Raw genomic sequence first — 16,918 nt, 5'->3', positions numbered from 1 at the left:
TTGCACACATATTTTCAAGATAAACAACAGTTCTCAAGCAAGATGACTTACCAGCACAATTTGTCACATGGAGCTCACTTAAATGTAACGGGTAACTGGGGGAACCATCTGTGTTAGGTAATTGGCTTTATGCAGAGAAGAAGCAAACTCCTCATTCTTTACGACAAGAGGTAATTTTGCAACTTGGTGAGAAGGTCCCACAAAAGTTAGGCTCCTACCATGCCAGAGACACAGGGATGCAGGGGCTCTTTCCTCTGCAGTGCTGACATTTCAAAGGGACGGTGCCCAGGCCCTTGAGAAAGATGCTCCATGTCTGCAAACCTGAGGAAAGGGGCATCCAGTTTTCAGAGGATGTATAGACATTTCGAAGAGAGGGGAAAGTATGTACAAGTAATAAGTTTTCTAAAGTTAAAAAAAAGGGAGGGGGGAGTCTCTTCCCTTATTTTCAACAGTGATGATTAAGCTTCTTAATTTTTATTCGTCCTGATACCAACCAGGTTCAGTGTGATTGTGGTTTAGTCGCTAAGTCATGTGTGACTCTTTCGCAACCCCATGGACTGTAGCTCCACCAGGCTCCTCTGTCGTGGGATTCTCCAGGCAAGAATCCTGGAGTGAGTTGTCATTTCCTTCTCCAGGGGGTCTTCTCGACTCAGGGACTGAACCTGCATTTTCTGCATTGGCAGGCAGATTCTTTACCACTGAGCCACCTCCAAACTCATTTACAGAAGATATGTGACTATTGCAAGTTCTCAGACAGAAAATGTAAAACAAAAAATGGTTTCTACACCATCAAATCAGCACAAATTAAAACATCATGCCAAACCACATGCATTACGAACTGCAATGATTATTGATAGTATATTTCACCAAGGGAAAGCAACTCCTTAATAAGCCTTTGTTTCCTTGCCCAATTCTGACAGGGATGATGATTTCATTTTTAATTTGTTCAGAAGTAAATTTATAATGATAACCAAAGGGAAACATTTTTGCTCCCCATATGAGATTATCTTTACAATCGTTAGCCATTAAAAATGTATTACGCTGAGAACAAAGAGAAGTTTCGCCTTCTTCTAAAGAATGCATTTCACCCTACAAAAGAGAAGTGTAGTAGAGATAAGTTAAATGAGCCAACTGACCAAAATTCCCAATCAGTCCTATAGCTGGAACATACATCTGACTGATAATGCATCTCAGACAAATAGTTCAAACCATTTAATGAACTTTCTACCTATACACAGTCATTTTCCACTAAGTGCTCTTATAAAGCATCATCTAATGTTAGCATTAAGAGGGATGTGTCATACCAATCAATAGCCAAACAAAACAAAACCACCAGCAATCAGAAGGGCATAATGCAGAGAGCAATGCTTTCTGATGACACCTTTAGAGGGCAACATCAAAAGGAATCATCCAGAGACTCCTGCCATTAGTATATTCCATACAACATTGAGAAGTTACTAACACAGCTCCTATTTAACGGAAAATAGGTGCAGTCTCAATTCTTCCCTCATGAGCTTCAATTCCCTTGAAAAATGCTTCAATAAAAAGGAATATCATAAAGAAAAGAATAAAGGCTTAGTGAAAACATTAAGTACAGTTTTAAATTCAAACATCATCCAAAACATCTTCTGAGTTTTGGTGTTTGGGGAGGTGGAGGAAGGCAAAAGGGAAGGGATGCTTCAGTGCTGTCAAGTATAAAATCTGTCCTCAGATCTGATGTGTTTGGCGAATTAAACGAAATCATAAGAGGATCACTAAAGATGACACTCTGGCCTGCTTACTGAGAGTCCGTACAGAAACAGTATACTTTCCTTTAGTATATTCTCCTTTAATTTACATGAAAAGAGAGCTGTGTCTCCAACACTCAGCCCCTAACTTCCTACTGTGAAGACAGCTGCCTTATTTGCCTTTTAGCAAATTAAAAGTTAAAATAGCTTCCCTGTCAGGAGCAGCGGCAGGAGCAGAGAGACTTGTAAAAGAGCTTCATCTTACTGCTGTAGAGCGTTCTATTTCCAGAGGATCATTGCTACCTTTTGACTCCAGCAAAGACTCTCAAGAAATGAGAGCTTGCCTTTACTAACTCACGGTTAACCTCTCCACTGCTCCATGACAATGTATGTGTGCTCAATCGTGTCCTACTGTTTGCGACCCCATGGACTGTGGCCCAACAGGCTCCTCTGTCCATGGGATTTCCCAGGCAAGGATACCACTGTGGGTTGCCATTTCCTGCTCCAGGGATCGAACCCAGTCTCCACTGTCTCCTGCACTGCAGGCAGAACTGTGGGGCCTCCGTGATAAAGATCAAGACAAAATCCCTAACAAAGATTTCTTAATCCTCCTCATGCATTGATTTTTTTTTTTTTTTTTTTTTTTTTTTTGCTTTCATATACTTAGACTGTGAAGATACACCTTCTATCCCTTACTGGTAAGTAATTAAAGGTAATTACCAAAAAGTGAAAAGCAAAAAAAAAATTTAGGTCCTTCTGTGCTGTTTAGGGGCTCAGTCGTGTCCCACTCTTTGGGACCTCATGGCCTGTAGCCCTCCAGGCCCCTCTGTCCACGGGGATTCTGCAGGCAGGAATGCTGGAGTGGGGTGCCAGGCCCTCCTCCAGGGATCTTCCCAACCCAGGGATTGAACCCAGGTCTCCCGCAGTGCAGGCAGATTCTGTCTGAGCCACCAGGGGAGCCCAGGTCACTCTGTAGTTCAGGCAAAAATTTTAAATATCTCTGATATTTTCTTTTAAAAAAAAAATTGAAAAGAGAGACCAATCAGGGTTAACAATACTTTTAGAAAACAGATCATTTCTTCAAAATGGCAAAGGAAAAAAGGAAGACTACCAAAGGGAATATCACGTAAATGCAGCCCGAGTCCTAAGTTTGACTGGACTTTATTTTTCCAAATAAACCAAATTCTGTCTTAAAAATGAAAAAAGGGAGTGAATTCTGAGAAATTTTTTAAAGTCATGTTTTCTTAGTTGTAGTACAGTATCTTCAAAATGTTCAGGATTCTGATTTAATGAACTAAAATTATTTTAAGTAGGGCTTGTATTCAGAGAGGAAATCAAAATAAAAGACCTGAAACAAAAGTTATTTCTTTAGGATATTCACTGAATTTCTTTTTTTTTTAATTGAAGCATAATTACTTTACAGAATGTTGTGGTTTTCTATTATACATCAACAAGAATCAACCATAGGTACACTCATTTCACTGGATTTCTTAACTCTTCCACATTTCTATTTTCCTCAGTGCAAGTTCATAACAACAACCTCTTATTTCCACACTTAGCATATAAAAGCTGCTTCATTTGTTAAAATCTCCCAGATGACTGAAATCAGAATGCTATTAAAAAGAATATAAATTACTATAGTATTTATTACATTAATATTGTTAGTATCTGCCAGACGCCATTAAAATTATCTTCTCTTTTTCCTATCTTGTTTGAGAAGCTATAAACAGTATTGTCTAAAGAATTTATTCTTTCATTTATCTTTTCAAGGTATTTTTTTTTTTTGGCCATACTTCATGAAAAACCATATGGAAGCTACTACCTGTGTATCAGATCTCTAACGTGTTAAAAGATTAGATTGTTTAAGAAATGCAACAACTCATAATGTCTCAATACTTAAATGTATTTTGTAAAGCCAACCAAGAGCAATATTTTAGACCATGGGTCAGGTTGCTAAAAGACTCCAATTGAAAAGATTTTTAATAATAATATAAATTATTACTATTGCCACACACATTAAATACTTGATCTAACATCTATAACAATACTGAGGAATTGTATATGTATTCCCATTTTACAGAAGGGCAAAGTGCATTGCCCAGGGTCACAGATACTAACTGGCAGAGAAAGGCTTTGAATCAGAGCCTACTTGAATCCAAAGTCCAGGATTTTAACCACTACTTATATTAACAGGCATATTTATTATTAATTGTCACACTTGTAATTATACAGGTTGTTTTTCTTGGTATGATTCATGACTCCGCATCCTCAAAGATTACCCCAAGAACTTTATTTTTATTAATAATTTTTGTCAGAGTTCTTTTATCAGACATTTCTAAATGAAGAGCATCATTTAATCGAACATGGACTGATCTAATTATGGATTATTGAAATACAGTGTGATTTTGGTCATTTAGGCCAAAACTAATTTCTAAAACTAACACAGCACCGTCCATTTTAAAAATAGTTTCTCAATATAGTGACCTCTTTTGAGTAATTTCTTCCCCATAATTTGACTATTTTCCGTTTTTATGTTAATCTCCTTCCATTTTTATGTTAAGTCCTGAAGAGGAACTATTAAATTCAGCCTGATCAGAATATCACCAAACTGAAAACTAACAAGAATTACCTTCCCAATTGTACCAAGGTTGTGTATGCTCCTCTCTCTAGGCCCCCATTTTCCAAGTTTATTTATCATATCATCTTCATGCTATTGTAGAAGGCCAGTATTTCACACTGTACTGATTTTTTTCAATTTATGACAGCATATTACAAGAGCTAGGGTAAGATTTTTACAGTTCATGATTCTCTAGCCTTGGATCAAGCCATGCTGCTGCTCAATCTTTTTCAGTCCTTGTTAGCAGAGACTGTTATATCTAAACTGAAATATATAGAATGGACAGTGCCAGGTTCAAATTGCAAACCATAAACTCAGATGGACAAGAAATATTGTATATTGATGTTTCTATAACCATGTGATGGAAATGTCATTTCAATAAATTTAAAGATGCATCTTCTCGTCTACACTCACCTGCTCTCCCCACAGTCGTGGTTTCCCAAGGCTAGATCTGATTTCTACCCTGTGGAGGGAGCATAATTGTACCACAATCCAACGAGTATGGAATGAATCTCATGCTATTTATCTGCAATGGTATCTACTCAGACATCCAGCTTCCTTTTTAGTCTTTGGTCACTGACCCAAGGAAATTACTGCCAGGTGTAAATTCATACCCATCCACAATTGCCCCATCACCTCTAGATGCCTCAATTTCAGTAAAATTACTCAACTGTTTTTCTGTGCAACCTTCTGAGGTCTAGACTCCCAAATAACAGAAAATAGTATGGAAGGAGCAAGAAAGCACTAGGTAATCTAATGCAAAGAGAAACCAACCTCATTTTTAAATAAAATGAGATATTAGCTCTGTAACTTGTCTAAAAACATGAAAATAATTGATCAACTTTAACATTTGGAGAGCTTTCCAATGACATTTTCACAGAAACAGCATAAACAATCCCAAAATTTTAATAGAAATATAAAAGACCCAGAATAGCCAAAGTGAATTTAAGAAAAGCAAAGCTAGAGCATCACATGCCATGATTCAAACTATATTACAAAGCTAAAGTAATTAAAACAGAATAGTTTTGACATAAAAGCAGGGAATGAAGAATGCAGAAATAAACGTATACTCAAGTGGTCAATTAATATATGACAAAGGAGCCAAGAATGTACAATACAGAAAGAACAGTCTCTTCTATTTGAGAAAACTGGACAGCCATATGCAAAAGAACAAAACTAGACCATTATTTTACATCTTTCACAAAATTAACTCAATGTGAGTCTAAGACTTGAAGCCATGAAACTTTCAGAAGAAAATGTAAGTGGTAAGCTCCTTGACAAAGGTCTTAGCAATGATTTTTTGAATCTGGACACCAAAAACAAAAGCAACAAAAGCAAAAATAAACAAGTGGGACTACATAAAACTAAAAAGTTCCTGCATGGCAAAGGAAACTATCAACAAAATGAAAAGGTAACCTAGTGAATGGAAGAAAATATTTGCAAAGTATATATCTGATAAGGGGGCTAGTACCCAAAATATATGAAGAAGTCACACAACACACTTACAAAACAAAAACAAAATCCAACTAAGAAATGGGCAGAAGGTGATCCAAATAAACATTTTTCCAAAGAAGATGTACAGATGGCTGATAGGTACAAGATACTCTATATCATTTATTATCAGGGAAATGAAAATCAAAACTTCAATGAGATATCCCCTAACATCTGTCAGAAGGGCTACTGTTAACAGGACAATAAAAAACAAGTCTTGGCAAGAATGTAGAGAAAAGGAAGCCTGCATGCACTATTAGTGGCAACATAAATTGGTGCAACCACTATGGAAAAGAATACTGAGGTTCCCCAAAAAGTTAAAAATAGAACTACTATATGATTTAGCAATTTAATTTTCAGATATTTATCCAAAGAAAATAAAAACACTAATTTGAAAATATCTATATATTCCCATGATCATTATATTATTCAGTTCAGTCGCTCAGTTGTGCCCGACTCTTTGTGACCCCATGGACTGAAGCATGCCAGGCTTCCCTGTCCATCACCAATGTCCGGAGCTTGCTCCAACTCATGTCCATCAAGTCGGTGATGCCATCCAACCATCTCATCCTCTGTCGTCCCCTTCCCTTTCCACCTTCAATCTTTCCCAGCATCAAGGTCTTTTCCAATGAGTCAGGTCTTCACATCAGGTGGCCAATGTATTGAAGTTTCAGCTTCAGCATCAGTCCTTCCAGTGAATATTCAGGACTGATTTCCTTTAGGATAGACTGGTTTGATCTCCTTGCAGTCCAAGAGACTCTCAAGAGTCTCCTACAACACCACAATTCAAAAGCATCAATTTTTCAGTGCTCAGCTTTCTTTATAGTCCAACTCTCACATCCATACTGACCACTGGAAAAATCATAGCCTTGACTAGACGGACCTTTGTTGGCAAAGTAATGTCTCTGCTTTTTAACATGCTATCTAGGTTGGTCATAACTTTCCTTCCAAGGAGTAAGCGTCTTTTAATTTCATGGCTTCAGCCACCATCTGCAGTAATTTTGGAGCCCCAAAAATAAAGTCTGTAACTGTTTCCATTTTTTCCCCATCTGTTTGCCATGAATTGATGGGACCAGATGCCATGATCTTAGTTTTCTGAATGTTGAGTTTTAAGCCAACTTTTTCACTCTCCTCTTTCACTTTCATCAAGAGGCTCTTTAGTTCTTCTTTGCCTTCTGCCATAAGGGTGGGGTCATGTTATAGTATTTCTGCAGCATTATTTACAATTGCCAAGATACGGAAACAACTTAAGTACACATCAATGGATGATGAGATAAAGAAACTATGTATCCTTCTCTCTCTCTCTCTCTCTCTCTCTCACACACACACACTATGGAATATTATTCAGCCATAAAAATGTATAAAATTTTACCATTTCTAACAACATGGATGCACCTCAAGGACATTATGCTCAATGAAATATGTCAGAAAAGACCAATACCAAATGCTCTATATTACATGTGGAATGGAATAAACAAATAAACCAAGCTCATAGATACAACAACAGATTGTTGGTTGCCAGTGGCAGCAGATAAAGTGCAGGAGAAATGGGTGAACCATTTTTGTTTTTCTTCAAATAAACTGAAAAAAAGACACAAGCAGAGGTTTTCACAGGGGCTTTCGAGAAACTGTTGCTCCCTAATTTAAAAGAAAGCCAAAAAAGGAAGACATACAAGGAAAAGTTCCCTCCCTACTGACCTGCATGAGGCACTGGTATAGGGCTACGATGTCTGGGGTCTGTTTTTGAACACAGGGTGACAATCTCAAGGACCCAAAGGTAACGAGATGAAGAAAACAGAACAGAGTGGAGGAAAGAGCTAGGATTCTTCATGAACTCAGAGATGCCACCTCATCTCTGCCTACTCCTGGTAAAGTGAAGCAATTAAATACTTTGCTGAACTGCTCAAGCCATTTTAATAGAGCATTTGTAGCCAAAAGCAAGCTGACTTCACTGACCCGAGATTGGACTAATTTACACTCAGGCGTCTCTGATGCTGAAAACCACTCTTGAGAATTTAGGGAGCTAAAAGAAGACAGAACCTCAGCACCCCTCCACTCTAGAGCCACCTTGCCAGCCTAGACGGCCTGCGAAAGTGAAAGTCGCTCAGTCGTGTCCAACTCTTTGCAACCCCATGGACTATACAGTCGATGGAATTCTCCAGGCCACAATACTGGAATGGGTAGCCTTTCCCTTTTCCAGGGCATCTTCCCAACCCAGGGATCAGACCCAGGTCTCCTTCACTGCAGGAAGATTCTTTACCAGCTGAACCACCAGGAAGCCCAAGAATACTGGAGTGGGTAATTTATCCCTCCTCCAGCAGATCTTCCTGATCCCAGGAATCAAACCAGGGTCTCCTGAATTGCAAGCAGATTCTTTACCAACTGAGCTATCCGGGAAGGGCGACCTGGTGGCGACGTGTTAGGACACTTCTATCTTGACTAAGCCACTTTTCTCCATTTCTGTGACACCATTCATTTCCTGCCTTAAAGTGGCCTGTATTGTCTAAATAGCACAGAAATTTATTAGTTTTGGGAATGTGATACAGTATTACAAAAACAGTCTTTAGAAAAAAGAGAAAACAAAAAATTTAGAGGGTATGTTTGGATCTCTGACTTCAAATATGTGCTGTGTTGTGAAAGTAAAAGTGTTATTCGCTCAGTTATGTCCAACTCTTTGGGACTCCATGGACTGAAGCCCATCAGGCTCCTCCATCCATGGGATTCTCCAGGCAAGAATACTGGGGTGGACTGCCATTCCCTTCTTCAGGTGATCCTCCCAACCCAGGGATTGAACCCAGGTCTCCTGCATTGCAGGCTGATTCTTTTCCATCTGAGCCACCAGGGGACCCGAATTTCCCTTTCAAGGACTGAGAAATACTTTAAGAGAGACAGTTGCTCTAGAAGATGGCCACCTAATTCCAAGGGGCAAGGGGCCCACATGACCACAAATATGGAAGATGCACCTCAAACATGAAGTACAACCTTGTCAGTAAAGAAAACACAGAGGTCCTAATATGAATCTACAACTGACTGTCACAATGAAACATGCTACTAATTATGGGTGTTCCCTTGCAATTAAGCTGCTCTCATGTGCTCAACTCCATACAGCCTGCTCTGGACTCTGGAGTAACAACAGGGATTTCTTTATTTATCAGTTGTCAGGGTTCCCGACCAGGTGGAAGACAGTACATAATCTGCCTGCTGATGCAGGAGTTCAGTTCAGTTGCTCAGTCATGTCCGACTCCTTGTGACCCCATGAAGCGCAGCACACCAGGCCTCCCTGTCCATCACCAACTCCCAGAGTTTACCCAAACTCATCTCTATTGAGTCAGTGATGCCATCCAACCATCTCATCCTCTGTCGTCCCCTTCTCCTCCTGTCTTCAATCTTTCCCAACATCAGGGTTTTTTCAAATGAGTCAGTTCTTCGCATCAGGTGGCCAACGTATTGGAGTTTCAGCTTCAACATCAGTTCTTCCAATGAACAACCAGGAGTGATTTCCTTTAGGATGGATTGGTTGGATCTCCTTGCAGTCCAAAGGACTCTCAAGAGTCTTCTCCAACACCACAGTTCAAAAGCATCAGTTCTTCTGCGCTCAGTTTTCTTTATAGTCCAACTCTCACATCCATACATGACTACTGGAAAAACCATAGCCTTGACTAGATGGACCTTTGTGGGTAAAGTAATGTCTCTGCTTTTTAACATGCTGTCTAGGTTGGTCACAACTTTCCTTCCAAAGAGTAAGACCCAGGTTCAATTTCTGGGTCGGGAAGATCTCGTGGAGAAGGGAATGACAAACCACTCCAGTATTCTTGCCTGGAGAATCCCAGGAACAAAGGAGCCTGGTGGGCTACAGTCCATGGTGTCACAAAGAGTGGGACACAATGGAGTGACTAACACTTTGACTTTCAATTCTTCTAAACAATTAAGGGAGGAAGAAGCCCCTAGTCCTTAGTGAATACCACAGGGACTTGGGAACAGCATTTGCACCTTTAATGCCATAGGACTGTTCCTCTAATTTGAGCACCTTGTGAAACCCAGATAATAAGCTTTAGTGCTATTCCCCAGCATCTATAAAGGGGCCTGGAACACACTCACAACAAGAATCATAGTCACGGAAAACAATGCTGTTATGGGCTGAATTGTGTTCCCCCCAAATTCATATGTTGAAATCCCAAGCTCTAGCATCTCAGAAAGCAAAATTCTTTGAAGTGGTGATTAAGTTCAAATACAGCTGCTGCTGGGAGATGGTGGGTGGGGAGGGGGTTAAGCCAGTACAACTGGTACCCTAAGAAGTGCCAAGAGAGAAGGATGTGCAGGCACAGAAGCAAAACCCTGAGAGGACAGAGCAAGAAGGTGGAAATCTGTGAGCCAAGGAGAGAGTCCTCAAAAGAAATCAACCCTGCCAATGCAATGATCTTGGACTTCTAGCCTCCAGAACTGCGAAAAAATAAACTTCTGTTGCTTAAAGCACCCAGTCTGAGATTTTCTTATGGTAGTCCCAACAAACTCATACAAATGTGAATAAATATCTGGGATTCACTGCAAAGTATTATTTTCAGATTTTAAAAACTGCCAGTTGTTTTTGTCAGCTGAAATTCCTATCCCTGTATTGACTCGTTCTCTCCTAATTGTGGATCTTGTATATGCCACTTTATATTTGTATTGTATTATAGTTACAGTAATTCACAACAGATTTAATTTTTCTAGTCTAAGATGCTCTCAATTTTGTTTTCTAAGTATAACAAACTGTATTTTAGGAAATGTGTTTTAGGAAATACGATATTTTAGATTGGAAATTCCATATACTGACCAAGATCAATTCAGTCCAAGACACCACATCTTTCTAACAGGTATGTTTAGGCTGATTATTTAAATGTTTAGTACTTAAAATGTTTCAAGTACCTAATTTTTATGAAGTCTAAATACTTCTGCAGTAAAAGCTGGTCTCGGATACTGTCTTAATTTTTTTAAAAAATAGATTAAATATAATTAAAATGAGCACCAAGAAAATGGAGAATGACTTTTATGTTTTATTTTTTATGTGGCAGACACAAATAATCTGGGAATAAGATCAAAATGTTTTTTCATATAACATATAATCTGAAAAAGCATAAATAAATAATATAAAAATAGTAATGTAATATAGTCTGCCATGTCAACTCTGAAAATATGGTTAAACACTGAATGTCCTTAATAGTTATATATTTTGGAAACTAGTTCATCTTTTTCTCTTTGTATTTGAGGTGCACAAAGTTGGATTAATCATAATCTTTGGCTTATACAATACTCATATCGTTGGTAATTATATGACCCACTTCCATTTATTTAGCCATTTTTTAACAATATATAAGGAATCACAAATTTGCCCATCCAAAAGAAGTTAAGAGGATCCTAAACCACATTCAGCTATATGGTCATCTCATATGCTAACCTTTCCAATTCTGAGACCTGAGGCAAGAACCATATTCATTTCCATATTCAGCATTCCCTTGATGACCTTGTTTAACAGACTTATAACATCTAGCTATATTTTGAGATATTTTAGTTATTTTAACTTTATAAACATGGTATAATTTTTTTAGAATGATACTTTTACTTAGGATTACATGGATAAGATTCCCTCATATTTGTAAATACTGTGTTTTGACTACTAAATCATGTTATGTGAATATATCCCAGTTTATTCATCCATGCTTCTACTGATACACATTTGGGTTGTCTGCAGGTCATTCTTTAACTAGCACTAACATGAACATCCTTGTAGATGTTTTCTGTCACCCATGCCCATGTGGTTTACTGAGTATCTAGCAGTGGAATTTCTGGATCCTAGGATATATGAAAGTGCAATTTTTTCCAAAATGTTCAGTATTTTCTAAAATGATTGCACCAATTTACACTCAAACCCATAATAAACATCTAGTGTATCTATATCCTCTCAACAATTATTGTTTTCAGGCTTTTAATTCTTTGCCAAAAGTTTCCATGCTCTTGACACCAGTCCTTTGTCAGTTGAATATATCAGAAATACCTTCTCCTGGTTTGTGATAGGACTTTTCATTTTCTTTAAGTGGTCTCTTGATAAATTTCTTATTTTAATATAGTAAAATGTATGTCTTTTCTTTTATAGTTGACGTTTGATGACTTATTTAGGGAATATTTTCCGACTTCTGGGTCTAAAATGCATTGATGTGTATAGTCTACTAAGTGTTAAAAAAATTTGCTAACATTTAAATTCTTAATCCATCTAGAGCTGAGGGTTTTTTTTAATATACTGTAAGGATCAAATTTCCTAGTTTTCTTGATACTTATGAACTATTTATTCTTCAAGCATTGATCTCTAGTTACAGGAAATTGCTATTACATATTTCTAAAATAAACTGTTCCCAAATCCTGATATTACTTACTTATATTAATGCAATGCCTTCCTAAATGAAAACCTTACACAGTAGTAATTGAAGTTGCTAATTCTATCACATACAGTAAGAATGATTATAAAAAGGAGAGAAACAACTAAGAATTCCTAATCCCTTCATCAAGACATATTTAAAAATCTATTTTAAATAACTGGAACACACAAACTCACATATACACACACCATACATGGAAAGCATAGCAATGTGGAAAAGGCAGGCATAATCACTGCTCTGCATATCCACTTCCATTTCCATTTTTGCATTCCTACTAGGATTTAATTTGTTTTTACAGGCACTTTGTATATTGTCTATCCTGATTTCTACTCCAAAATGATATCAAGTTAACCTCTACCTTATGTGTAAAAGTCTTCCAAGGTAGCTCAGATGGTAGAGAATCCACCTGCAATGCAGGAGACCTGGAGGGCCACAGTCCATGGGGTTGCAGAGTCGGACATGACTGAGTGACTTTCACTTCACTTTATATATAAAATTGGTTCACAAAGAAATGGTATACCATGGTGTCCCTTGTGGCTCAAAATAGTAAAGAATCCACCTGCCAATTCAGGAGACAGTTTGATCCCTGATCCAGGAAGATCCCACATGCCACGGAGCGATGCAGCCTGGGTGCCACAACCACTAAGCCTGTGCTCCAGAGCCAAGGGCCACACTATTGAAGCCCGCACACCCCAAAGCCTGTTATCTGAAACAAGGGCAGAAACTGCAGTGAGAAGCCCGCACACCCCAGAGCCCATGATCTGAAACAAGGGCAGAAACTGCAGTGAGAAGCCCGCACACCCCAGAGCCCGTGATCTGAAACGAGAGCAGAAACTGCAGTGAGAAGCCTGCACACCCTAGAGCCCGTGATCTGAAACAAGAGCAGAAACTGCAGTGAGAAGCCCGCACACCGCAGAGCCCGTGATCTGAAACGAGAGCAGAAACTGCAGTGAGAAGCCCGCACACCCCAGAGTCCGTGATCTGAAACAAGAGCAGAAACTGCAGTGAGAAGCCCGCACACCCAATTAGAGAGTAACCCTCACTCGCCGCAACTAGAGGAAAACCAACAAGCAGTGAAGACCCAGCACAGTCAAAAATTAAAAAAAAAAAAAAAAAGAGAGAAGAAGTGGTATGCCAAAAAGTAAATTAATTGCCAAATATCTGCTATCTCAGAAGAGTTTTTGTTTCTCTTTTTTCCCACCGTTTTACTCTACAAAAGTGACCGTATTTAATTTCCAATCCATTATCACCAATATCTATTAAACATCTACTATGGTCAAAGCACTGACCTAGATAACATAAAGGACACAAATTTGCTCCATAACATTATCAGGGAGACAAAAATAAATTTATGGTGGGTCCAACCAAGATAAGTTATATAATGGAAGTGCCCACAAATGTTGACTGGGTTTAAGAATGTTGGTTAAAAAAAAAAATTAAAAAATTAAAAAAAAGAATGTTGGTAATTACTAAGTACCTACGAGGATACAGCACTGTACATTTCAAAGTTCTCACTAAATAGGCAATTTTAATCTCTTTTTTAAAAGTCCATTTAGCAATTTCATGATGTTGGGAATTTAGAATAAAAACAGTCAACAGCAGTAAAATTTGTCAGGCAAAATCCATTTCTAGGCATTGCCTCAGAGCATAATGCAAAGACTGGCATGCACGTGTGCATGCTAAGTCACTTCAGTCGTGTCCGACTCTTTGTGAACCCAGGACTGTGGCCCTCCAGGCTCCTCTGTCCATACGATTCTCCAGGCAAGAACACTGGAGTGGCTTGCCATTTCCTTCTCCAAAAGACCGGCATAGAAGATGATGAGTGTTGCCAATATATTTGATGAAGACTTTTCTCCAAACCCAGAAGAGGAAGAACCGAAAAACAGGGTCTTTCCAAACTCTCTGGTCCTGAAGCCCTGTACAGTCAGACAGCTTCAGCCTACTGTTTCCTGGCTCTAGGTTTCTGACTGACTCAATAACAAGACCAGTTCTACATAAAATTATGAAGATTTGTAACGTCTGTGCAAGGCCCTTTCTTTTCCAGTCTTCCTTCCCTGTTTTCTACACTCCCACTGCCTTTCTTCAAAACTTCTAGTAGAGCATCCCATCCAGGCTTCCAGTTCCAAAGAACATACCATGATTTCTATAAGCTCCCCAAGGTAGACTCTAACTCTGCCCACTACTCCTCCCACCTCAAAGTTCTGGCCAGCATCACACACCCTAAGAACTTTGGGTGTCTTCCAAGGTAATTCAAACCTCATCTCACAAATAACATACCCCCATATGAGAAGTTTAGAGAGGCCCCATCCTTCCCTGGGCAGCAAATATAATTGTGTAGGCTTTTAATCCAGGCAGAAAAAGTATAGTGCTGCAAAAATTAAAAGAAAATGTTTTGTACTTGCAGTCAAAAGACCTCAGATTAAGCCTAAATTCCACAATAATCCATGTGTAAGATTGAGCCATTTAACTCTACTGAGATTCAGTTACTCAATCTATTAAATGGAAGGAATATTATTAGCAAATTCATATGAATGCTGTAGAAAATTACATGAAGTATAAGACAACATCTGTAAGCTATTAAGTGATCTAAAATATAAGTGATTTTCATTTTATGGCAATGATAAAACACCAGGAAAGATATTTAAATAGACATCACTCAAGACATTCTGTTGTAATGCCTACTTCATCTATGCCAGGAATAGAACTGTCCACACATTTGTAAAAGACAAGAACTTTCAAAATCATGCTTTCATTCAATCATTGACCCATAATAAAGAGTAAATGTCAGGTACCAGGACAAAGAATGCTGAGGGCCGAAGAAATAATGCTTTTGAACTGTGGTGTTGGAGAAGACTCCTGAGAGTCCCTTGGACTGCAAGGAGATCAGATCAGTCAATCCTAAGGAAATCAACCCTGAATATTCATCAGAAGGACTGATGCTAAAGCTGAAGCTCCAATACTTTGGCCACCTGATGTGAAGAACTGACTCATTTGAAAAGACCCTGATGCTGGGAAAGATTGAAGGGGATGACAGAGGATGAGATGTTTGGATGGCATCACCGACTCGATGGACATGAGTTTGAGCAGGCTCCAGCAGTTGCTGACGGACAGGGAAGCCTGGTGTGCTGCCGTCCATGGGGTTGCAAAGAGGTGGACATGACTGAGTGAGTGAGCTGAAGGATACAGATAACAGTGTCTGATGCACGTTCCTGAGGTGCTTTGCAGACACTATAATTGCCACCAGAGGGGAAAATCTAACTGCATGGTGATCAGACCGCAGCCATGACATAAGCTGCTGCATCTTTTTGTTTTTTTTCAAGTTTAGTTGATTTACAGCATTTACAATATTCTGACATTCTCTGCTATACGGCAAAGTGACTCAGTTATACACACATATACATATATTCTTTTCTATATATTTTTCCATTATGACTTATCACAGGTTATTGGATATAGTTCAATAGGATGTGATGGTCGAATGGCGTCACCGACTTGATGGACATGAGTTTGAGCAAGCTCCAGGAGCTGGTGACGGACAGGGAAGCCCGGTGTGCTTCAGTCCATGGGGTCGCAAAGAGTGACTGAGCCACTGAACGGAGCGGAACTGACGAGGACATAGAAGAAGAGCCGAGGCAGGCATGGTTCCTGCCCTCACAGAGCTTATATTCCGCCCAAGTCTGAAACAGTTGGAAAATACAGAGGCACTGCAAGCACAATCAGAAGCATCAAATTCCCAGGGGAGCACCAATCCGACTGAAATGAGTGTCATCTTCAATGTATTGAAACAAGGTTGGCCACACCTGGTTTATTTCCATAAAGCAGCCTGCGAAACTGGCATAAGCTTAAACCATACAATCCGCTCCATCACTCCTAACCAGCAAAAGACAAAGATATCTAGATGACACCCTGGGTTTTCATAAGAGAAAGCCTAATGGAATTTCTACGTCTGAAAGAGTAGTACATTTGCTTTCTGTTTGAGTCACACATCAGTCCTCTTATGATGACAGCTAATGCTGAGGGCTCACAGTGCCTAGTGTAGGCACTGTTTTAAGCATATGACACTCTCTCTCATTTAACCACTACCACTCCAAGCAATAGAAATCATTATCACTTGCCATTTTATGGAGGACGGACTTAGGGCATAGGGAGGTTGAAAACTTACCTCAGGTCACACATCTGTATTTTGATGTGCCCAAGATCCCAGTCCAGGCTGTCTGACTATACCGTTCATCCGGAGCCACTGCGCTGTCTCTATATAGATTCCTCTCAATAGAGTAGATTGATGGTTGTACTAATATAACATACAAAGAAGGAGAAGTCACTGTTCAACATGACCGGAGTCATCCCAGAACTCATTCCAAGGTACTAGGTACCTCCAGTAGGACCGCTCACATAGGCTTGGTACCCATGGCGCCCCCAGGGGCAAGCAGTACCCATGGACCATAACCCCTCACGGCTGCCCCGTCTCGCCATCATAACCATGCTTTCTCTCTCTCAGCCTTTCTCAGGTTGCTTCTCTACCGAAGGAGGCCGGTTCCCTCCGCTCTCCTGCTCTCACCATACCCAGAGCCACTCATCATTCAGGCCCACTCACGTCCTCCCTGAGGCCTTTCTGGGCTCTTCGAGCTACCTCAAGGATTGCAGGTCTCTTCTGCGAACACCTCCTTTATGCT

The 16,918-nt window shown here is 39.4% G+C and overlaps 1 protein-coding gene across 1 annotated transcript in view; it reads right to left on the bottom strand.

Annotated features, from left to right (window-relative positions):
- TAFA2 (TAFA chemokine like family member 2) overlaps nt 1-16,918 on the bottom strand; it is a 522,785-nt gene that overhangs the window by 434,853 nt on the left and 71,014 nt on the right. The window lies entirely within an intron of this gene.

The sequence above is a fragment of the Muntiacus reevesi genome, chromosome 4, assembly GCF_963930625.1.
Source record: "Muntiacus reevesi chromosome 4, mMunRee1.1, whole genome shotgun sequence".
NCBI lineage: Eukaryota > Metazoa > Chordata > Mammalia > Artiodactyla > Cervidae > Muntiacus > Muntiacus reevesi.
This window is presented reverse-complemented; position numbering and strand designations above follow the sequence as displayed.